This window comes from Thunnus albacares, chromosome 24 (genome assembly GCF_914725855.1).
Source record: "Thunnus albacares chromosome 24, fThuAlb1.1, whole genome shotgun sequence".
Lineage (NCBI taxonomy): Eukaryota > Metazoa > Chordata > Actinopteri > Scombriformes > Scombridae > Thunnus > Thunnus albacares.
In genome coordinates this window covers 14,253,457-14,274,561 of record NC_058129.1, presented here as the reverse complement: position 1 = coordinate 14,274,561, position 21,105 = coordinate 14,253,457, and the positions used below count along the sequence as shown (strand labels likewise).

General features: G+C 43.3%; 1 protein-coding gene across 13 annotated transcripts in view; it reads right to left on the bottom strand.

The window, feature by feature from the left end:
- The window catches only part of pou3f3b (POU class 3 homeobox 3b), a 185,543-nt gene that overhangs the window by 104,386 nt on the left and 60,052 nt on the right, over positions 1-21,105 (bottom strand). For 2 of the 13 annotated variants that reach the window (XR_006400997.1, XR_006400996.1), the window contains one exon: positions 2,348-4,561. The exons of 10 other annotated variants lie outside the window; for them this stretch is intronic. The gene's annotated coding sequence lies outside the window, so the exon portion shown is untranslated. Of the gene's footprint in view, positions 1-2,347; positions 4,562-15,390; positions 15,537-21,105 lie in introns of those variants that run through there. One more of the 13 variants, XR_006400999.1, reaches the window with a different exon arrangement.

Genomic DNA, 21,105 nt, shown 5'->3' with positions numbered 1-21,105 from the left:
AGCGGATACACTAGAAAGATTGACAAATGAAGGAATCAGAACAAAAATGGGCTGAAAAAAAAGGAGACGAGTGATTGAAAGTAGATCCGAGTAACACAAACCACCTCGGTGAGTCACCCCAACATCAAGAGCCCACTTTAACCACTGATATTTCCCAACCTGAAATTAAACTCAACTGAGACGCCAATGCAAGTCTGGGGCAGAAAGGGATGAAACAAATTTAACATTAGAAAATTGTCAATCTCCCACTCTAAGTAATCATTATTGCTTACCCAGAAGCTGTTTACTTGAAGAGTTTGGAAGCGCATGTTACAATTTTACCTGGAACTTTGAATTTATTGTGTGAGCGTGTGCGTGGAATGACTGAGGAGGAAAGTCGGTTGTGGTTCGACGCTGGCAGACAAACTACAGACTGTATTTTTCAGATTTGACGAGTTGTTGATCATTTGCCATTGAGTTTAAATAAGTGGGATGTAAATAGTGGTTATCATTTGATGTATTTCTTGTATATATTATATATGTCACAAATGTTGTTCTCAAACTAAAGGCTCAAAGGTCATTTAAGGGGTTTATTCTCAATTCAATGTGTCAGTAATGTCACTGTGACACTGTGGTATATGAAATCCTCCTCCTAGGCTAGTTGAACTCTTGAACTTGTTTCTGACTGAGGGAGATATCTTTGACTTAAGCCTACTGCCTTAGAAACTGTGCGGATCATGAGGTACCTAGACAAGCTAAATTTGAAGGATGTCCTCGTTTGAAGTCACTGACTATAAGGTCTCTGTGAGATTATCTAACTGTTTGTAAGAAGGTGTAACAGTTTGTGGGAGTGTCCATTTAGGGATCTGACTGTTTTTAACTTTGCTGTCTGGTTTGTGTTCACAATCTTTAGGGAAAGAGCTGGTTGAACAACAAGCTTTCTTACCTTACCGTATTTTTGTATTTGGACATGTGTATAATTGCTACTAATTGTGTGATGGATTGTACAGTAACTTCAACTGCTTCAACAAGTCACATTGTTTAAATGTTCTCTTGTATCTTTGTGTGTTCTCGAGTGAAAAATGCAAAAATTTCCACAACAGGAATGACACTAATTGTGGGCCGAAAATTACAGTATGATTACAGGATGATTATGTTCATCCATGAACTTGACCATTGTTAGCCAAACCTTTACACAATACTTAAAATATTTGGTTCAAAAAAGCCTTACTATGTCAGTTTGTTTCATGTCTCTTCCATCTATTTTTCAGGGATGTGAAAATAACTAATTTATCATTAAATACCTTTTTATGGAGCCATGTAATACCTTTATTTGAAAGTGGACAGAAGAGACATCACAATCACAGTATATGGCATTAATCTCAAACACTTTGTCACCAAGACACTCCAAATTTACCTTTTCAGACTATGAGATAATTTCACATTAAAACAAGTTTCAAGTCAGGTTGGAAAAGTTGAAATCTTGTCTTCATAGCAAATTGCAAGTCAAGCATTGTCTTCCCATCCAAGTCTTCAAATCCTGACTATTAAAATCAACACTGAACATTTTCCTTTTGAAGCTTTTTAGCATTTAGCAATGCTAGCAGAGCAGTTTTAGGGATGGCAAAGGGAGTCTTGCCATGAAATCTGGTGCAGCCATTCAGGATGACCTTTCCTCTTGCACCATCATTCGGACAAAATTAATTTGTCCAATAAGTCCAATAAATCAAATCAAATCAATGTCCAATCTTGGTCATAATTTCTGTGACTTAAGTCTGAATCAAGTCCTTGTCCAGGTCTACAGCTCTATGAAAACACACTCTCTGGTTTATGACTGACATTTAGAGTCTTATTCATACCTCCACCCCCAATGAAACTGTCACAACTATTTTATAATTGAGAAGCAACACATAATCCCTGATTATTTAATATCCAAGAGATTTGAGTTATCTCGGGGCTCCCTTAGTTTGAATGGGCATGAAGCCAGAGCTCACACAGACACATCAAGTACACATACACCCAACTTAGTTTCGTCACACCTTCCTGTGTGTGTGACAGGAAATCACCAGCAGCCACTCGACCTAGGAGCAATTTCTCCTCATCTTCGCCGCTCCTCGCGGGCCTCTCAGCATCCACTCCTTCCTCAGACCTGCTCCTCCACGGCTTTTCCACCCTCATCGCCTCTCACATCATTTGACATCAAAGGGGCCGCGACGAGTCTCGCTGTTTACCCTCCCTAGCAGGCGCTCATTACAAAAACATCAAAATAAGCCGTGCAGAGAGGCAGGGCGAATTAATGATCTCCCTGTGCCACCGGTGCCCTGCACGCCCTCCCCCTCCTCCCCCCCCCAGAACGGTGCCAGGCCATTTGATGCAGAACAAATACACTCTGATACACGTGCATGCAGGGGCAAACGTGTACTTAGATGAAGACGCATACATGCATATCCGTATACTCGCACGCACACACCCACGCATGCTCCGGTGCCAAGGCCTGTGGCTGCTAACGACCGTTCAATTAGTGGAAATTAGGGAAGCATTGTGAGGTCCATGCTGTGACCATTAGTTGTTGGAGAGAAGGACAAGGAGAGTGGGCCAGGATTAATCCCTCAAGAGCAGGATGGAGAACCTCGCAGGTCACCATCCAGCAGGGCTTTTTGGTTTTTGACGCTAATGACCCCCAGCCCGGGTGGAGGATGGCGTGATAACAGAGCGATATGTCATATACAGTCTGTTTTAAACTAGCCCTTGATATAATTAGGCGGTCCACTGCAGGTAGGGCTGTGAAGATTGGATTTTAAATCTCGCTTTGCGTTATTAGCATTGTTTTGTGGGTGCAGTCAGTTGTTTCAGCGGCGGATTCAACGCAAACACTCATTAGACGAGCGGTTTGAAGCAAATCCTCATTAGATCAAGTGATTTCATACAAATTGCCGCTCCACAAAGGCAAACCCGATTGTTAAATCAAAGTGCCTTGCCAATGCATTGTGACACAACACATACATCAGTGTGTACAGGTCGCTCTGCAACACATGGCTTTCCCCATGCATGTAATGCCAGGTTTTTATTTGGAAATTAATTCCTAATCTAATCTATACAGCCCTATTAATAACTATTATAAAGCACACCCCAGTCATGAATTAATCAGGGATTGGTAATTAGTGTAAAATTTAAATGCATGTTGTAAACCCACATTGAGTGTCTGGCACTAGACAGAGGTGCCAAGCCATCGCTGTACTAATTAGTTTGCAATTATGTTTAATAAGTTCTGTGGAAGCCAATCATCTTACAGTCGGGGAGCTGGGCTCTCCTGATACAGACACTGTGGAACCAACATGGAAGAGGCTGTGAGGAACATCGCATCTTATACATTTTTTTTTTCCTTCAATGTTTATTTATCTGAGAGGGTTTGCTGTTGCTTGATATGAGACAGAATTGTTGTTGCACTCTACTTCCATCTTCAGTCTGACATCGCCTCTACTCTAACCAGTTTCGGTGGGGGAGGGGGGTTCGATTTTGCCTAAACAATCACTAGAGACCAATATAAATTTTAAGTTGCCGGGGTTTTCAGAGTGGAGCGGAGCGAAGTAAAGACAAACTAAGATGTTGGGCGATATTGAGAAGACATGGCGTCTATGTAAAATGATTCCAGCACACAGCTTGACGACGGCATTAGTCCCCCCGCGACGCTCATTGGATCGATTGCTTTTTTCAAAATGGGAAACCGCTGTTTCATGTCATGATGCCAGACCGAAATCAGTCAACTCGGTGGAGTGGGCGGATTCAAAAGTCTGGACCCAAGCAAGGTTTGCTGAGCAATGCATGCTTGATTTTCAGCGACGCCCTACTTCACACTCAGTTAAACACACTTCCTGCTGGGAGCTTCCCAGTGCAGCCTGTCTTCACTGTTGCTCTCTTGGAGCAAAGTACAACCATCATTTCCTGCTGTTCCCCTCTGAGTTATTTTGAGATGAAGTAGAATTTTGGTGTCTGTTCTCTAAGCCTCCTTGAGCGAGTGATTTCCAACACTTCCTTGAATGCCTTTCAAAAACAACTAGTCCCTGAACTTGTTGCACCAATTAGGCTTCTGGGTTTACTTGTAATTGGGGAGAAGAAAAGGCAGTTAATACTGGTAGCTAGAGTGGTGGGAAAGTTCATTCTTTCACTAACTCAGTTGTTTCAGACTGTCCAATTGTAAGTGAATGAGTTCAGGAAAGATTCATTAAACTCGCTTCGCATTGCAGTCAAACAATAGATACTAATATGAAACTTACTTTAAATTAAGTCACGTGGATTACAGAACAAAACTGCATTGTGGCCTGAACACGACGTAGCTGTGCCCGGTGGAATCAAGCAGTTAAAACTTGTTAACACTGCTAAAAAGGGGGTTTGTGTCTTGTCTCTTACCCAAACCACTACAAACATGAACATGATAAATAGCTAATTTTGCTAACAGCTAATGTACGCTTTATTTCAATTTATTTAGTGAGATAACATGCCAGGCAATGAGGTTATTTACCAGCAGCAGGTAAGATTTTCCCATTTTGTCCCACGCTGCATGAATGTAGCATTACACCAAAACCTGTAATGAAATATAAACATTTTTTAATATGAATACAAATTTCCTCCTGGAAATATATTGACATTGTGGATTTTTGCTAAAATTATGTCAGTTTTACATGATGTTTATTAGTTTTGTTTTAAATCATTAGGAGGGCCGTGTTGCCATGCTGGAAGACGAGAAAATGGCTGAGTGTAATAGGCGTAACACCATCACCTCCTAAACCATGATAAAAAACTAATAAAATTCTGTTGTGGGCTTTAGCTTTTTAAATTATACTGTAAACTTAAAATCAGGTAAGACGAAGCAATGTACTCTCCGAGACTTCAGATAAAAAAATAATAATAATAAAGAAATCAACACAATGAACAGTATGAATGCATGTACCCTGGCTCAGTGTCTGCCAGGCTGAGTGGTACATTGTGAATTCACCGAGTTGAAAGCATTTTGTGAAACTTGGCTGTGGACCAAAAAGCCTCTAAATGGCTTCATGCGTTGGTTTTTGAATGGTCAGCTGCGGGTGGGGAGGGAGGGAGACGGGGGTGGGGGGTGGAGGGGAGGAAGAATGAAAGGTAGCCCTCACCCAAAACATTACATTCAAATGAGACACCAGTGTCTTTCAAGCTTCTGCAACTGAAATATTCCTTCAGGGATTTGGCAAAAGCAGGTGTCTTTTTTTTTTGGGGGGGGGGGGCTTTTTTTTGGAATGGCATCGGAGACAACAACTTCAGAGAGCGACGAGGCTACATATTAGTCGTTAAAACTCTGACAGCTCACTACAAAGATCCCCTCCTGAGCTCATGGCAACACATAGGGCCTAAGGGCAGGGTTCAGCTGGGACTCTTGGCTCAGGCTCTTGACTTGAACGGGGTGTATGCGAGTGTGTGTGTGTGTGTGTGTGTGTGTGTGTGTGTGTGTGTGCATGAGTGTGTATGTGTGAGCTAACAGTCGCTGCGGTGCCATTTGGACCGGTGCCTGACACCCTCCGTGTTAATAAGAGTAATCAGTGCCCCCATGCCTGCTACCAGCCTACATAGCACAGCAGAGACATGGCACAGGCCTGCGCTGCCACCTGAGTGTGTTTACCCAAAACACACGTCACCTCCCCCGCGCCACACACACACACACACACACACACCTCATAGAAGCTAATGAGGGGGAAATGCAGTCAATACAGTACAGTTGATCAGCATTGTCCGGCGACAGCACGCCATCGATTGGGTTTCCCTCGCCAGTAATGCCTCATTAGCCGCGTCTCCAGCACACATGAGCAAACACACAATCAGGTGTAATGTATTGCACCGCAAACAAATCATAGCGTTTAATTTCAAAGCGCTCGCCAGGCTTTGGTTCATTTCGCTGAGAACGCCTCATGTACATTTGCGGTGGATGAATGTGCTGCTGCAGCTGCATTCCATATGTTTTCATTAATATCAATTGTGTGATATCAATATTACGGCTCTGCCGACGCTCTGGGTGGAATGCCTGTTGAGGCAGCGAAAGTAGGGAAAAAGCAATCAAACTGCATTTCAATTTTAAAAGCATGATGGTAGTGAACAGCTTTTACCTTGTAGCATTTACTGTAAATATGTAACTATCAGCATAATTGTGATATTTTCACCTTAATAACTTTAATCTCACCACACACAGCATTGCATTAATACACATAGAGACTGTGTTTTTCTATATATTATGTACTCTTTACTAGTTTTATCATAACTGAGCTGTTTCTGTGCAGTATTGGATAGTTTAACCATCCTCTTAACCTTCAGGACATTATGTTTGAGAAGGAAAATCACTTTGGTGGAGCTGCTTACAACCTATTGACATGTTCAACATGTCATAAGGCGTAGCAGCGTTTAGAGGGTTCAGGCTGGGAATCACTGATCTGATTTACCTGCCACATGTGTGTCACTGTGTGTTTAATAAGTTTAAGTGATAATGAACAGTCCAACCCAAATATGATGAATTTTACACCTTATTGTCTAATTTTCATTAGTCTATAAAAAGTCATAAACTCTAAAAAACACCAACACATCCAACCAGATGTGACCAATCCTCACATGTGGGAAGATATAACCAACCGTATTCTCCCATTTTTGCTTGATAAATGACTTAAACAGTTAAAAGATATCAAAAATATTGACAATTCATTGTTAATTGTTGTCTTTACATTCTTTTTCTGACATTTAATAGGAGTACAGAGTGTTTTACTGTCCCAGAATTGTGTTTTAGAGTCATTTTCACCTGTCAAGCATAAAATTCTAGTTTAATATCTTATTAACGGTAAGTTTTAAAAGATAAAGCTAGCGAGACCTTCTGCAACTTCCTCCTTTCTATAAACACTGGTATTGCTATGAGCCTGAGTGCATTTTGTGCACAGTCAGAATGTTTTTGAATCCTTCGTCTTTATTTGACAGTCATCTCATTTTATATTTCATTTAGTAAAGTAAGGATGAAATAGATTTTATGGAGCATCTGTTGGCCTTGTTGGACTGAAACGCTGCCGTGCACACTGGAGCAACACATACTTTACTCGGATGAAGCAATTGATTGGATGTTGTCCAGAATCATTATCAATTATATAATGTTTGAAGTGGCTAGAATTAAGCTTTAAGAGCCACCACAGAATGGGTTTTGCATCCTCAGCATTTACACACACAGTGAATGCTGAAGATGCGGGAGAGGAACTTAGCCAGTGTGTATTTTAGCAGCAATTAGGTGTTTGTTTAGTTGAGTTACAGGGGGAATCTCTGCTTCCGGCTGGTAACACTAAGACCTTCCACCATAGAGGCCCACATGCTGACCTCTGCCCAGATCAGATATTTTTCTGTCCTCTGGAGGGATTCAGACGAGATTTGAGGCGTTGTAATGTGATATATGGTTTGTGGTCAGCCTGCATGTGTGTACGTGTGTGTTTGGATGGTGGTGAGGAGGTAAATCTGTGTGTGCATATGTCCATTAGTGTATTTACGTGTGTGTTTTAATGTGTACGGACATGAAGTGGTAACTGAAACGAAGTGTGTGCGCGAGACTCGTTCCAGTGGCCAAACACTGCTCCCATAGAGGTGTCTCCTAAGGCGCACTGCTGATCCCCGGCCAGACCACTGCTTCCTGAGGCCTGCGTGGATGAAAAATATCCCCAGTGCGCAAGCACACACACAAACTCGCATACACACACACACACACACACATCTGTGGAAAGCCCACTTGTCTGCCTGGAAAACCCTGGAGTCCTAGGGGACTGGATTCCCTCAGAAAACACACACTATTCCTTTCACAGTGCGGGCAGTGTGTTGCGTCTGCTTGGAATCAACTTGCTGAGGAAGAGGAGGACAAGGAAGAAGCCTTGGGCAGATGATTCTTGCGCTCTTTCATTGCAAACACTCTCCAGAGGCGTAAACCCTCCCCTCTGTTCTTCCGACGTCCCACTTGAACCTCAGATTGAAGCAGCAAGAAGTAGAAGAAGAGCAGTGAAAGACTCCCCTCAAGCCTGTCTTTGCTGTTTGCCTTTCATCTCCGAGCCCGCAAGTTCCTGCAGGTCAGGGCGGCACTCAAAATAGAGGCAAACGTGTCAGGCCGGGATGTGTGTTTGCCCATTAAGGCCAAGAGTCGACCTGTCAAGCTTTCAGGCGTCCTCGGCACTCTGCGTGATGACTGAACACATCTTTATAGCTATTACGGGAGGAGGGCGAGGTCGGAGAGGTATTTTGTCGCGTGTCAGTCAGCAAAAGTGTGAGTGTGTGTGCGCGTGTGGAGCAGCAGAGGGGCGGAACAATCAAAGATGTCTGATTAAGAGGAAGACGGCGGGTTCCCATTTCCCTCCAAACCAAAGGCAATCCTGCTACATGTAGATTGGGTGTCATTCACCCGCGAGCCGCCACTGACTTGTGTACATAGACAAACACATTAACCACCGGGCCGATTGCCGTAATGACAGTAATAGAGCAAGCCCAATGACAGACAACAGAATAGCACTTTGGCCAAGGTTGACAGAGAGGGGAATAAGGAAAAAAGATTTCCAGTTTTTTCTTTTTTAGAGCTCTCTCTTTTTTTTCCCCCCCTCAGCTAAAGGTGCTCATTTGCCGAGGTGAAACGGTTGCGACATCGCAAGCGGGGGGCAATTTCCCTCCAATCAAGTGTGTGTTTAATTTTCCTTGTCTCTTTTTTTACCCGTCTCTCGGGGGCCGTTTGTGTGTGAAGGCTACAATTGATGTTAACATCTCACTTGATTGTACAATTTCTAGGCTGTAAGGCCTTCCTTTCGCCGTCCTAAAAAAACATTCACGGGTTTGATTCTTTGTCTGGTCAAAACTTGTGATGGGCCACTGCTTCTTTTTGTCTGGTAACAACAATCATACTGTATATTCTGACACGGTTTACACATATTTTATAGTCTCAGTAAGAAAAACAGAGCACCAGTACAACTCTGTGGAGGTTTGAGACTAATACTCGCACAGACAGAAAGCTTTTTGTCAGATTTACAAAGCCGGGGTTACACATTTTTTAATTATAAGTCCTCATAGTTAGCTGTAAATGGATGTAAACACACCTGTAGTCGCCTCTTACGCATGTCAATATATCTTTTCTTAAGATTAATAGTTGTGCTTCAAGGGGATACAGCATAGTTTCAGCGCATATGCTTATATGTACCTCCTGATAAATGTAATTACACGTTGGGACTACGGTGACTATTGATATACTATGTGCAGACCACAAGAACTGTGACTGTACAGTTTGGGCTGCTGGTGAAAAATATGCTGTAATGCTCTACATCACAATGTAAATGGACTAATATGAACACAGTTTCTGTAGGGAATTAAATAAAGCAAAACACAATATGGCCGCGTCACGTACGACCACAATGCTGCGGTGAAATCCAACACTGAGCTATAAATCAAAATCCGCCCCAATAGGTATCTACAACCAGACTAGCATTAACCCCTCGCATGAAGAATAAACCCGGTTTACGACCTGCTCGGCAAAGAAGAAACGCAATTTCACCACTTGTATCAAATTGGTGGGATACTTGTAGCTTCCATGAGACACTTGGAACATAATCGAAACTGAGTTAAGTACCGAAAATTATGTGAAATTTTATCCGTCTAAAAAAGGTAAAGTTCTCTGCAAGTGTGCCCAAAATGAGGTGTTAGCATCTTACCACTACATTTGGAATCAGGGCCACTATGTTGGTACTGAAGAACAAGATCATCTATATGAGTTAAATGATGTAGAAAATGAAATGCATTTTTGTTTTGTCCTTTGTGTCATCATTTCAGAAAGATGTTATTCAGTAAAAAACAGCAAAACAAGGTTACTTTCTTTTGGAAGAAATTATGAAAACACTCATGTCATGCAAATCTTTCTGAGTATTTGGACAAAAAAAATGTTTTGTATAAGTAGTTTTTATATTGTTTTTTTTTTGTTATATTGCTAGATTTTTTTTTTCCTCTATGTGCTCACTGATTACACCCGAATCAACACAGAATACCAGATTTATCTCTCTGTCCCCCCCTTCTGCAACAACAAACACTACACATGTGCATATATATATATATATCTGCATTCGTGCAAACCTACAAACTCACTCACACACACAAATCCTCACCGGCAGCGGGGGTCCAAATCAAGCTGATATTCCCCTTTGATTTTTTTCCAGGGGGGAGGCCTGCTCTGATTTTGAGTCTGCAAAGTCAGAGTGGAGCGGCTAGTTGGAAGGTGGTGAGAGACAAGGCGATGTTTTGTGTATTATAATGTAGGGAAGGATGAGCGTGTGTGTGTGTGTGTTTATGTGTGTGCATGTCAGAGGCAGTAATCTCTGTCTCTCCCTCTGTGTATCTTTCTGTCTTTCAATTTCTTTCTCTGTTCAAATTCAACACACAGCACAACCCTGCGGGAGGAGGAGAAAAAAAAAAAAAAAAAAAAAAAATCAAAGCAACAGCGTCGTCTAGTTATGCAAAATCAGCAGAGTATAGTATTTGTAAACCTAGGCTAGCTGTTCAAACAAAGCATGATTATATATCTCGCCTTCGCATTCTCCCCTGTCCTCCTTTTCCCATTTTTCCAGGTGAGAAGATTATGTGGCTGGGTTGTGTCATTTTACTCAAATTGCACACACCTGACAGCCTGGAGAGTGTGTGTATGTGTGTGTGTGTGTGTGTGGAGCTGCTACGGTACTGTATGTCTGCATATCTGCCTGTGTTGTGCGAGCGCATGCGGGCATCTGTGGGTGTATTTGTTTTCACGGCCACTCACGGGAGCACCGGCGGTGAAAGGTTGGCCTTCGGTGTCGGTGGACCTCTAATTTGTTCCGCCACGGCAGAAGTCGGCTAATGCAGCACACCTGCTATCCCTGTACCATCATTAGCTGGTGCAGAACAGTAAAAAGGTCAAACATAAACAGAGAGATCACAGAGAGGGAGAGAGAAACACAGACTGAATGAGAAAGAAGAAAAAGAGAGTGTGTGTGCATGAGAGAGATAGTGGGAGAGAGATGAGCTCTAATGTGGGGATGATGAGTGGGCGTGGGCTGCCCAGGCATGGAGCGATGCATGATGGGAACACTTCACACACCCAGGGCGCCTGCCTCTGATCTTGGCAAACAAGCCCCAACACGTAGGCATGATTGCCGCACACGTGCGCGCGGGGGAAAAACACACCGACAAAACTTCTGACAAACAAACTGACGCGTGGTGTGAGGTTTTTCAAGAAAATCCTACACGGTCAGGTGTGCAGATGTGATATCATTTGTTTCCATTAATTCTGAGAGAAAGTGGAGAAGCTGGAAAGATGGCTGTATAAATAAAGAAAGCATCCCATTCATCATCATCCGTCTTGAAAAAACATCTGCTTGCTATCTGCTAAAGATTGCGTCCAAGAGAGGTGTTTGGGGAGAGCTTCGTGTTAGGTTTTTGGCTTTTATTTTGAAAAGATAATCAGAGGTCAATTGACACAATTGTCCTTTAATGTTATTTTGTTGGTGGTCCATCAAGGCTTTCATCTACTTTGTTCATACTGACTTATAAACACTATGATCCACACAAGTGGAACAATCTGTAGAAGCTTGTAAAATTAGACAAGCTAATCCCTTTTAATCAATTTAAATCCTTTTTGACTGACACAGAGCAGAGTGAATGCTCATATTTTGGAATTGATGTTGTCCCTTATGTTGTTTTCTTTGGCCTGTTTGTTCATTCATTGAATAATCTGTTGATGCTGTAATTTTTGTGTGCTTTTATTCTTTTTACATGTACTTTTTTTGTTTCTATTGTTCTCATATATGATTTGTTGTTAATGTGTGTTTCTATATGTACTATAATCAGGGTGTACTTGTGAAAGAGAGCTTGCTTCCTGTTTAAATCTACTGTCTTGATAGAGTATCTGTTAGGAACAGCCAAGATACAATGCAAAAGAATCAACAATATCACAATTGCTTTAAAAACTCACAAAATAGCACCGCCTGGAGCTCGCATCTAGGGACCGTTTAAAGCAAACAGTCAAACAGATTTAGCAGAAAAGGCTCTAGATTCTGCTGGGAGAACTGATCGCCCCCCCTAATAAACACAGGTGACATTAAATCTTTAAATCTAAAATGAACAATACCAAAAGCTTAGCACATGAGGAGAAAGTGCAATGACCTGTATGAATGTGATTGGATGTTACTAGTCAGCTGGTAGCCGAGCGGCTGATGAATGAAGCAGTGGATGCCAATCAGCTAATGCGAGCGCAACTTTGCAACTTTTCCCCCCCAGTACGCACACTGTAGCGTAGCTTGCTAGCGCAGATGCCGTCTTGGTGACCTCCATCAGTCACATGACCCTTGCCTTGCACTTCATAGTCCAATATCTCAGCTTTCTGAGAGGCGATTTTCACCACTTGGTGACGTCAAACATTCTCTCTGCTGTAAAAACAGGCCAGTATGGTAAGAAGGGACAAATACTCCCCTGACTGCACTTAGCTTGACATGCACACACACACACAAACATGAGAATGAGAGTAGATGCTGTCTCCCCATACCTGGCTGCAAGGTAATTAATTGCTGTGGTATTTAGGAGTGTTCAACTAGACAAATATGACAGAGATAGGGACAATTAGTTTGGCTGTTTAAGCTACATTAACTCTCACAGCTATTACACCCCAGTGCCAACGCCTGAGTCCTCCCATAGGAAGGCAGCGCTGCGATCAATGCTCACTGACTGTGAAGGAACTGTAGAAGAAGTGAAAGAAATTACTAAAAAAAACACATCATGGGTTGTTTGTTGTGAGGCATAATTGGGAGCACATCTCAATTATCTATGTGTCACTTTCTGAAGTGTGTTTCTTGCATTTCTATGGAGGTATAGAGTGTGTATAGTGTGTGTTTTTGCGTTTGGCGGTGCATCCAGTAAGTTTTAAAGTAAGTTTGTCTGCTAAAACACAGGAACAAGTGATAATTCAAGTGAAGCCAGAAATATGAATCATATAAATGAGATTTTAGTAGGTTTACTGCTAAATCTGAGCCTTTAAATGTCAGCTGACACATCTTGAAAATAACAGAAATGTCCCTTCAATTTGACGTCCAATTGTGGAAACCCCTGTTACAAATTGACTGGTGCCGAAAGACACAATTACAATTTCCGCAGTTCATCCGCAGACAGATAAAAGTCAGTCGCAGCACGGAAGCTGCTCCTCGTGTTTAGCGGGGGGGACCGGTCCGAAGGCTGACCTCTGCTCTCCTGGTGGAAATGGACGAGAGCAGAATGATGATGCCGTGTCATCTACCGGGTCAGCCTCGTGACCCTCTGACATCTATAGATTCGCATACACATTGTGGTGTGGACATGCATGTACAATCTGACATATAATAAACATTTTTTATGAAATATTTATGTCTACACTATATAGCCAAAAGTATCCGACTCCTCTGTCTGCATACTTTTGTCTGCTTTTGGTCATGGTTGGGATTTTGCTGATTAGTTCCAGTTAAGAAAAGTCTTATGCTTGATGTTAGTGATGCAGCAAACAGCGGTGATGTTTTAGACTAGTCGTGTTCTTCCAACTTTGTGGGAACAGTTTGAGACGAGCGCTTTCCAGATTTCAGCATGACATTACCACCATGCACGAATTCGGGTTCATAAAGGTTTTAAACGGTTTTCCCCAGTTTGATGTGGAAGAATTTGAATGGCTTGTATAGAGCTTTGACCCCATCCAAAACAACTACGGGCAAAGCCTTATCTCCTGACATCAGTGCCTGACCTCACTAATGCTCTTGTTGCTAAATGTCCAAATACTTTTGGACTGACGGAGATGCTGGTAAAGTAAATAGAATTTCCTTATTTTGGGTTTCAGTGTCTCAGTGTCTCAGAGACTTTAACAACCTGGTAAAACAAATCAAATTTAAAGAAGCTGAATACCATCAAAACATTGCAATTATTATAGTATTACTATTAGCCTTAAAACCATATTAGCTGAAGCCAAACACCCATTCATATAACCTTTCTGTCACCATCTCATCCTCTCTACTGGCACACACAAGAGACCACACACACACACACACACACACACACACACACACACACACACACACACACACACACAGAGAGAGAGAGAGTTTTGTTTGTTGTTGGACATTTTCACTAAAGGATTATGTGCCTTGATGTTTACAGCTTGTAAATAAAGTTACTCCATCAGATCAATTTGCATCAGCGAGTAGATGTATGGATGCGACAGCTAAGCTCATTTCCATGATAAGTTTGCCCAATTCACACCCCTGTGTGAGGGGGGAAATGGTTGAGTCCGTCGCCCTGCGTTGACCTCGTTCCGAGCTGGTAGTTGGCCACTTATCATCAAAATGGGGGGTGAGACGGAAAAAAAAAAAAAGAAAAAAAGGGACCCTTGCCAAGTACTCCAAAAAAGTTAGCAACTCGTGTGGCACTCTAAACAACAAAACAATGATTGCTCTCTTGTCCGTATTGCCGGTGCTATGAGGCAGCGGTGCCAAGACTCTTGTGGAAAATTCAAAACAAGTGGGTGTTTGACAAGTAGCGACAAACACATTAACACCAAGGTGGGAGAAATGGTAGCTCACTGGCTGAGTGTTGGTCAGCGCATGTTGAAGCCTGTTTTTGTATCGTTTTGAACCGAATGATCTGGTAACACAGGTTGTTTGTGCTCGTCTTCCCCATAAATTGTGATAAACCCGCATATAGCATGATAAAATGTGCTCATTTGACAACTCTAATACCAGTTATCTGCAAATAATACTAACTACCTGATAATTATGCTGTCAGCAACACCACAATTGTGTTCCTTCACCCACAATAACAGAGACATTAAAACGGTTTGGTGAGTTTAGATGACATGATGGAGCGGCTGTCAGCGCAGGGAAAACACAGCATTTGTTTATTCATCTGGCCGAGCTGTGTCGGTGTCAGTTATTGACTGTCGTCACGGTGTGGTGATTAGGACCGTCTTGTATTTTGTTGGTCCTTGGGTTCGGCGCCAGATTTATTTTCAGACTGCAAAAACCAGGAGGCTGCTTCAGAAGAGTCGAACTGCAGCTGAGCTATTCACTGAATCGGTTTCTGAATAAATCTGATCCTCTCCATCTCATCTATTTCCGTACCTCCAGCCCAACCCCAAGCCTCCTACTCAGCACCACCCCAACTCTTCCAGCCCTAACCTCACCCCCAGCTCCTTCCTCCAGCCCCCCAAACCCTTCCTCAGCCCCCTCCTTCATCTCTTGCTCTGCTCTGCTCCCTTCCCCAGCCGTAACCCCACCTTAAAATCCCTTCATCCAGCCTCCTCCAGCCCCACCCCAAGTCTCATCCCCCCCCCCCCCCCCCCCCACCCCCCCTCTGGCTCAGCCTCTCTCTGGGCTACAGGCTACTCAGCAGGGGGTGCTGGAGCAGGGCAGGTATCTGCAGTGCAGCGTGCTGCGCCTGGCGCTCAGGGCGGCTCTCCGGGGTGAAAAGCCGGCAGGGTTCTGATGAGCTCAGGGTGTCATCTTCAGCTTCCACTACCCAGCAAAATGAAAGGAATGAAAGAGAGAGAGAGAGAGGAAATGGAGGGAGAGAGAGGGAATGGTTGAGTGAATAGGCGTGCATTGTAAATCTTCACAGCGGCAACATGCAACCGTGGAGAAGGGAGGGTGACGAGTGGGTGATGGAGAACGGCAGGCAGGAAGAAAAAGGGAGAGGGAGAGATGGCGCAGAATGGGGAGCGGATTTGCCTCACTCACTTAATGCACTGCTTATGACAGCTAAAGGGGAAAGTGCGCTGGAAATTGGTGAGGAGGAATTACCAGTGTTATACCGCTTGCCATCTTACAAATGAATACCGTTTAGCCTCGGCATATAAATGAGTGGATTTTGCTTGGAGAGGAAAAGAGAAGGAAAAGAGAGTAGTGGAATGAGAGACAGAGGAAGGCAAAGTGGCGGCGCAAGCAATCAGTCGGCCGGCGTGTTTTGCGGAGGTGTGTGTGTGTGTGTGTGTGTGTACGCATTTTGTGCACACAAAGGTATGTTTTTATGCGTAACTGCGGGCGTGTGTGTGGCTCAGTGTGAGGCTCTGTGCCGAGCCAGCCGCCTGAAATTATGCAAGCAAGTAACAATGAGCAAATTGAACCTCTGCATGCTGACACACAAACACACACACACACACACATATATACACACACACACACACACAAGCCCAGCACAAGGTCAGGCTCAAAGACAAGGGAGTAGGGGCGTTTTAGCAGTGGGTGGGAGCGAAAAACAGATCATGATAAATTGGCTCACATTTTACAAAACACTGCCCTTAATGCACCTCGGCTAGCCATGCCCGCTAGCCCGGCGCTGGGGCTGCTTTAATAGCAGCAGCTAGCCATTTGTGATATATGAAAACCAGGCTGTGGCACTAATTGCGCAATTACAAAGCGGAAGCGGTACAGAGTTGTGGCAGCGTGGGGAGGTGAGAGAGAAGAGAAAGCGAGGAGTAGAGGATCGCGCACAATAATATCCCTGGATATCTTCTTCCTCTACCTTGTTAATCCTCCCTCCGTACCCTAGCTGCCTCCTCTGTCTTTCCTCTTTTCCATCACCCTTTTGCAGAGGGCTCTGGCCAACTGAGCTGTGCCTCTGGCATCCCTGCAGTTTATTGAGAGGTAGAGTGAGTGTGCCAGTTTCACTAAACCACAGGGAGCAGAGGAACTGGGAGAGAGGGAGCACCAGAGCATGTGAACATGGTGAAAGTGAGAACGAGTGTAGAGAGATAGGGAGGGAGGGAGAGGAGGGGGGGGGGGGGGGGGGGGGGGGTTGAGAGGAGAGGGAGGGGAGAGAAGGCAAAATTTGTCTTGCGCGTGGATGAAAGGACAATTTATTAGGAGCTGCTCAGGGAGACAGAATATTTTGCCCCAGTGCTTTACGGACTGTCTGGATGAGGAATGGGAGCATATTAGCGCAATGCCGGGCCCGGGTCTGGGACGGGCTGGGGCCGAGGCTGGAGCAGCAACAAACCTGGCACGGTCCCATCACAGTCTGCCGCAAACACCCCTGGGGGTCGTGGATCAGGGGCACGCAGGGATGGAGGGGAGAGTTGTGCAGTGATGGTGGAGACAGTGGGAATGTGGGGAATGAATCTACATATATCCACAAAACCAGGATCTGCACATGATTAGAAGTCTGTAAATCTAATCAGAGTTTTTTTTTAAATCCATACTTTTTGCTTGTGACATAAGAAATTGCAAAACTAAGAGAATGTCACGGTGTAAACTTTTATAGTATAATGCTCCTTAACTCTAGATTACTCTTACATTTTATGGTAAAAGAGTTAGAGCTGAAACAACTAGTCAATTAATCAAGTAGTCAGTTGACAGGAAATGAAATCGCAACAATTTTGATAATTCATTCATCATTTCAGCTACTTACCAAGACAAAAAAAAAAAAAAAAACATTTGCTGGATCCGGCTTCTCTAAGGTAATGATTTTGAATATATTTGGAATTTGGATTGTTGGTTGGACGAAACAAGCAATTTGAAGATGTTGCCTTGGGCTCTGAGAAATTGTTAGGGTCGTTTTCCACTATTTTCTGACATTTATTGACTAATTAATCAATCTAGCCTGCAGTCTGTGTTCACTTTAACGTGTTCTTATTTTATTAACCAAACCTAATCTACAAACTATCCTCTAATTAGTCCAATAATTCTTTTTAACCTTATGTTGACTTCATGTACTGTAGGTGTCAGATAATGAACAAAAACCTATATTTCTATCCATTAGAATACATTAATGCAACTAACAATACCACTTCCATCGAAACAAGCGCCTGATTTCGTTACACTTGCATCTGTTACAAACAGACAAAAGAAGAGCTTGTCCAGGGCTGCAGCACTAGTGCTATCTACATTACTTGCTTTACGTCAGGCGGTGGAATTATCTTGCGAGCGTACAGTATGTTTGCTCACTCCCGCGGTGGCCGAGATTAAGGAATCCCACATCGGCCGGCCTGACAGACAGCACAACAGTGGGGGCAGCGCGGCAAACAACACCTGTGCACATCACAGTGGATAGCTATCCCAGGGTAGAGCTAACATTAGCATGCTGCTGTAAACATGAGCTGAACAGGTGTCTCATCATCCATTACCGACGGACGGGCTTTGATTGTGTTTAAGTGAGACAATATATACAGCCGTGCGGATCATAGTGACGGAGATAATTAAGAGGTTGGGTAACACTTTTCTTTTACAAAGGCCTTGTATTAACCTGTGGATTAACCTATGGAAAAGTGTTCAGCAATGTTTAAGCCTATGAAAATGATTAGCAGCAGCCATTATACATGAATATATAGGGTGTAGCATGGCTTCAATACAAGACGAGGCTCTCCATAAAAATACAGGTGGAGCAGCACATTGGGATTTCTCTCAAGCAACGTCTTTTTGATTCATTCCTGCTTTTCTATATGAATCACAAGTAGGATCCTTGCAGTGTGATATAGGAAGAAAAATGAACCGAAGCAGCAAGGTTAAAACTATAATTGTTTTTACTTTTAAAAGGCATTTGGTTAATTTTTTTCCTGCAAGGGTAAAAAAAAGACGGTCATAGAAAAGCCGAGCTTTGTTTCTCCACGGTTCCTCGTCTCTCCAGCCGCAGAGGCCGGTCCCCCGGCGTCCCGCGCTAACGCCTCCACATATCTCCGGTGTAACTAGTGAAGCACACTTCCTATTTATCTCCCGTTTCACTGAGCCGCAGCTAGCTAGCACGACTGGCGTGACCTCCGCTGGGCGCACATTAATTTCACCTCGCAGTTTCTATGGCATCGATTAATAAAAAGTGACTAGGTTTTCAGCAAATGAACACACGCTGATAAATGAGGGCCCGCGCCTAATTGCTTGGTAAATTAAGAGCTCACAATAGTGACGACGATGTGTGCTGCTTTTAATATTTAAAAACTCATTAAGTGTGGGAACGTCTCGCTTAGTTGAGCAGGCAGCCTTGTATGATCACCTTTAGGTGCTATTAATGGCCATGTGAAATGTCAGTGTGAGTTGCAGGTTGGAGGTGCACCGGCTGATCTGATCAGAGCTGCTTTAAGGTGACTTTAACCTCCAGTTTGCTGCTTCTCGCACACCTACACTCACAAGAACACACACACATTACAGACACTTAAATACACACACACGTGCCAGTGCAGGACACAAGACCTAATGCAATGTTTGGCATCACACACACACACACCACAGACGCGTGTGTGTGTGTGTGTGTGTGTGTACAGTACACACAACAACTCAAATACCATTCACTATCTTGAAATCACACGCACAAAAATGCACACATATATAAACAGACACTCCTCACACACACACGCACACACACACACGCAGCTCACAGAAAACAAAAATCCCTCTGCACACACTCTCATACAAGCAAAGACACACACATAAGTTGTGTGTCTGCATGTACAATACAGAATCCTCATGCCGAATTACACACTTAGACAAATTCTCCATCTATACACACTCACACACACACACACACACACACACCACAACCCAAATGTCATGCACCATTTGGAATCTGGAGAGCAGAGATGAGCGAGCCCTGGCAAATATTGAAAGTATTTATTTCTTTCCACAGATGAACGGGACGTAATCCTCCAAATATATTTAGTCGTGTTATGGATTTGTTGTCGCTTAATTTGCATGACAACACACTACCTTTCACGGCACACACAGCGGCAATTGCGGCGCTGATATCATCTTTATTATTATTGAGCCATAATGTGGTGCTACACAGAGGGGGGAAATTGAGCAAGTTAAGCCTGGAGTAGGAGCAGACACTTGGCTTATGGTGATGGATCGCTTTCAGTAATTTCTCTTTATTATGATTGGCCAAGATCAATATTTTAACAGTTCGGTTACGGCCTTCAGTACAGTGCTTAATATGTATTATTCACGACCTTTATCAGCATGGTGGGAGGCAGGGACGGCTGGGATATATGGAGGGGAGGGCTGATATTTTTCAGACTGAGGAAGGGCCTGCTCCATGTGGGACATGAATAGGACTGTAATGGACACAAAATGAAAATGGGCTGTGTGTGTGTGTGTGTACTTGTGTGTGGATGTGAGGATGGCTGCTTGCATCCTTTGACTTCAGGAGCACACACACTTGCCAAGAGACACATGGTTAAAGGGTTGGATTACCCAAATTACAAAAAAAAATATGTTTCCTTACTTCCATCACCTTTAGCTAGCCACGCAGATAGTTTTGTTTATTATCACCTTCCTCCAACACAATAAAATGAATGGCACTAAAAACTAACATTTGAAAAATTTGAATGTATGATCAACCTTTTTATTAAAGCATTCCTAAGATAATAAATGATATAAGAACAGTTCGGTAGATGGATGTGCAGTGGCGTGTGTGCGGCTGACTTCATCCGCTGTCAGTAATGCATATAAACATAAGGTACATGTGTGATCTAGACATGTGACAGGAGAGTCGGCTGTGGGCTTTGTATAAGTGTTGTTTGCGGATTTAGCGTGAGATAGATTTACGGGAGGTGAGCTCACCTGTTGTGAGGCTGGTGTAAATTGGCCACAAGAGCATGTGAAGAGTCTTGGCTCTCAGTCTTTAAGTTCATGCGGACGTGGCAGTGTGTAATCTGTGCGCTATAAAGCAGTGGTTCATAACCATTTTGGCTTGTGGCCCCTTTAAAATAAAGCAAAGTCTACCCGGGACCACTCGTCATACATTGCATTGTCTACTCATTAAATAAAAGAGGGCTTATTTTGTTTTGAAAAGATTAAATTCACAATAAAAGCTAAAATTAGAGGAAAGCTGGCAAAAAAAACAACAATTTTGTGTGTCAGAAGTATGTTTTTGCTGTAACAATCATCTCGTGGCCCCTTAGATAAATCCAACAACCCACTGTAGGGGTCCCGACCCTCAGGTTGGGAACCAAAGCTATAAAAGGAAGAAAGAATGCTTATATTGGATATATATATTTTTTTGTTTTTGCTATTAATCTGTTTAAATGCATGTAGCAAACCTAATAAAGTATCAAATCCTGAGCACCACGAATCCCCCAACCCCCCACCAATCACAGAC